The sequence below is a fragment of the Gossypium hirsutum genome, chromosome D02 (assembly GCF_007990345.1).
Source record: "Gossypium hirsutum isolate 1008001.06 chromosome D02, Gossypium_hirsutum_v2.1, whole genome shotgun sequence".
Lineage (NCBI taxonomy): Eukaryota > Viridiplantae > Streptophyta > Magnoliopsida > Malvales > Malvaceae > Gossypium > Gossypium hirsutum.
The window spans coordinates 19,894,953-19,899,125 of record NC_053438.1 but is presented as its reverse complement, the minus strand read 5'-3'; the positions used below and the strand labels follow the sequence as shown (position 1 = coordinate 19,899,125).

At 33.8% G+C, this 4,173-nt stretch overlaps 1 non-coding gene across 1 annotated transcript; it reads right to left on the bottom strand.

Annotated features, from left to right (window-relative positions):
• Positions 1 to 2,809: 2,809 nt before the first annotated feature.
• LOC121214975 (small nucleolar RNA R71) lies at positions 2,810 to 2,916 on the bottom strand. The gene has a single exon (XR_005910710.1). It is a non-coding gene; the product is annotated as a small nucleolar RNA R71 (small nucleolar RNA).
• Between the last annotated feature and the right edge of the window lie 1,257 nt (positions 2,917 to 4,173).

Genomic DNA, 4,173 nt, shown 5'->3' with positions numbered 1-4,173 from the left:
AGTTTCTATAGGTTTCCATTAATGAATATTTATAAATTTGCTGTTAAATAGCAGGATTTGAAGTTTAGATATGAAAAATAATTAATTTGTAAAGTGAAAATTGTTAATTTTCAACATAAGGACTAAAGTGTAATAAATTCAAAACTAATGATAATTTTCTATAAATATAGATAATAGGGGGCAGTAGAAGGATGAAATTGAGATCGTTTTCGAAATCGAAGCTCAAATTTGAAAGTTATGGTAATTTCGATTTCAATGACTAAATTGAATAATATGCAACAATTTAGGGGCAATCGAATTACGAAATTGAACAGATGCATGTAAACAGAAAAATATGTAGGATTTTTCCTATGTAATTTATTACCTTTTTACTTAAATCCATTGTTAAAACTAAGTAATTGTTTAATAAATTAATGAAATATGTGAAAATATGAAATTAGGACATAAAAATTATTAAAATGTGATTTTATGTTTTATTATATAGTTTTCATGCAATAAATGGCTTATTTTATATTAATTTGAATTTATTATATTTTTTAAGACACAAAGTGGGTCATGCATGATTAAATTAAATAATAAAATATAAAATTATATTTAATAATTCATTTTAAAATATTTCATTATTAATTTGGGTTTTAATTAGTTAAATTGGATAAATTTAATTCTTTGGTCCTCTAACTTGTTGATTTATTTTGGATAGGTCTGATAGCTTTGCTAGATTACAAAACTGTTCAAATTGGAGACCAAGTCAACCCAAAATTCGGCTGCACATGGCTGTCCATAAACAAGGTCCTTGAAGAGTTGAAGACATTAGAGATTTAACTAAAGATTTGCACTTGATCGAATCTCAGTCCTGAGTTCTTGTTGCACCCAAATTGACCAAGAATCAAGAAAAAATCAGCTCAACGTACTAAAATTATGGCCGGCCACCCATTGAAGATGCTTTAAAAGATGGAAACTCCTATTTTTAGCAAACTATCTCTCTCTCCTCACCTATAAATAAGACCCTCTCAATCATTCATTCATCATCCCTCAATCATCCCTCAAGCATCCATCAAGCATCATTCTCTCTTTTTCTCTTAGCCTTTTCCATTATCACACCTAGCATCATCTCTTCATAGAGATTTTAGCAATTAAGTCTCTTAAAGAACCCTTGGTCGGCTACCTTGGAGAGCCTTCAACAAAGGAACGAAGGACTCTCGTCAGTCAGAGTCTTGGGTGACAGCCGCTTCAAATTGGGTTTAATCTTTCTTTTCTTTAAATTTATATAAAGATGTTTACTATGTGTTCTTTGTTCTCATTTACAAAAATGTTAGCTGAATTTTATTTAAGCTAGGATGATTGCTTGATTAAATACTAGTTATTTGATTCATGCTTATAATGTTTGTACCTCAATCAATCATGTTTTCAATTAAAATAAAGTTTGCATTTCGTTCATACGTGTTTGAAATGCACCTGAATTAGCTGAGCGATCCTAACCAGACGACGGCTAATGGACGCATAATTGAAATGTGCATGCTCAATTTAGATCCTAACACGATTGAATTGTAGGTTGCATAACAACTCTAACCAAGCTCTGTTATCTGCATAGTTTTTAGATTTGTGTGATTAAATTGTTTCAAACCTAACACGTCCCTATTACCTCACATGAATGCTAAGAAACCCTTAGTAAATAAGGATCAGTAAAATGCATATTTACTAAGTAAAGGATTCCGAAAGAAACTAATGTGGTTTCCAAACTCATGAAAGATCGAGTTGTCATGGAATGTTTTTCTGAATGTTATTAAGCATGTTGATAATAAATTGAGTTTAATTAAAGTAATTGTCCTAATTTATTTATGTTATAATTGTTGCAAATTGTGTTTAATTTTAATAAAATCTATTTCATTCATATAGTTTGCATACTTAGGATAATTTGCATTAGGGGTCATTGCATTTAGTTTAATATATTTTAATCACCACTTCTCAACTATATTGTGTTTTTATTTACCAAATTGTTAATATAATTTTATAAATTAACTGACTTAGCACAAATACAATCCCTGTGGAGACGATAACTTGATACTTACTTATTACTTGATAATGACTATGTAGACTTGCACAAACCTAAGCATTACAAGTTTTTGGCGCCGTTTTCGGGGATTGTCAATTGTTGCCATAGTCATTTTTTTCGTGAAATTATTTATTTTCAATTTATTTATTTCTAACCTTACTAACTTATTCTTTTTAATTTTTGTGATTTTATTTTCAGGTGTTTATGAGCATAGGTTGAATTATCGATTTACTCCATGTAGATCCTAAAATTGAGTGAACTTTTAGACAAATAAGACGTGAACAAACAGCTCAAAGACATGTCGAGATGGACCTTGGAAATCAGAATCAATGCCAAGGTAGTGAAGCCGATTATGTACGAAATCTTATCCTCATTGCCAATGATAGGGATCGATGCATCAGACAATATGATGTGCCAATTTTCAGTGAGTTAAACCCAGGAATTAGAAGGCCAGATATTGAGGCAACCCAGTTTGAATTGAAACCAGTGATGTTTCAAATGCTATAAACGGTGGGCCAATTTAGTGGTATGCCCACGGAAGGCCCACATCTCCAAGTTCGATTGTTTACGGAGGTGAGTGATTCATTCAAGATAGCCAGTGTGACTGATGACGCATTGAGGTTGAAGTTGTTTCCATACTCGTTTTGAGATCGAGCACGAGCATGGCTCAATTCATTGCCACCAAGTTCCATATCTACATGGCAAGAATTAGCAGAGAGATTTTTGGTTAAGTATTTCCCACCTAGAAAAAATGCTAAGTTAAGGAACGAGATCACAACTTTCCAACAATTGGATGACAAGTCTTTGTATGAGGCTTGGGAGTGATTCAAGGAGTTACTTTGTAAGTGTCCTCATCATGGGATTCCTCATTGTATCCAGTTGGAGACATCTTATAATGGTCTCAATGCAAATACAAGATTGATGGTAGATGCTTCCGCAAATGGTTATAATTTTGTCTAAGTCTTATAATGAGGCTTATGAGATCATCAAGAGGATCGGGAGTAATAACTATCAATGGCCAACAAATCGAATAGCTTCAGGAAGTCGCATAGCCAAAGTTTATGAAGTTGACTCCCTCACTCCGTTATCATCCCAGATATCGTCTATTTCCTCTATGTTAAAATAGTTAACCTCTAATAGTACTAATAATTTTGCGGCTCAGCCACCAAGTCCATTTGAAACAGTTTCTTGTGTGTACTGTGGGGAAGGTCATTCTTTTGAGAATTGTCCATCAAATCCTAAGTCAGTGTAGTATGTGGGGAACCAATATCAAAATAGGAGTGGACAAGGACCCCAGTCCAACTTCTACAATCCTTCATGGCGTAATCATCCTAACTTTTCTTGGAGCAACCAAGGAAATGGACCGAGCAACAACTTATTGCAGCAAAGACCCAACTAATCTTAAGGATACAATCAACAAGCTTCAAAACCACCTCAAGCTGAGGCATCAAACAGTTTGGAGAACTTGTTGAAAGTGTACAGGGAAAAGAATGACGCTTTGATCTAAATCCAAGCAGCAACACTGAAAAATTTGGAAAACCAAATGGGTCAATTAGCTACAAAGCTACATAATAGACCACAAGGAACCTTCCTGAGCGATGCTGAGAATCCAAGAAATTTGGGTAAAGAACATAGCAAGGCAGTGGCATTGCGAAGTGGTAAAATTCTAGAACCCTGATTGATTGATGTTGAAGATAAGCTTGTTGAGAAGAATCAACCAGTTGTTGAAGTTCCTACACCAAAGGAATTAGAATCTGCAAAGTCTGACAAGGTAAACCGTGACTTAGAGAATTCAGATATTTTAACATCTTTTTTGGATACAGATTTACCTACTTAGAAAAGTTTTTTTCGGTTCAACCAAAAGTTCCATCACCTCCATATCCGTAAAGATTGCAGCAACACAAGAAGAAATAGGAGGTGCAATTCAAGAAGCTTTTGGATGTTCTGAAGCAGTTACACATCAATATTCCTTTGGTGGAGGCTTTAGAACAAATACCAAAGTATGTGAATTTTATGAAGGATATACTATCCAAGAAGAAATGACTAAGTGAGTATGAGACTGTTGCCTTGACAAAGGAGTGCAGTGCGTTCCTGCAGAACAAACTGCCACCAAAATTAAA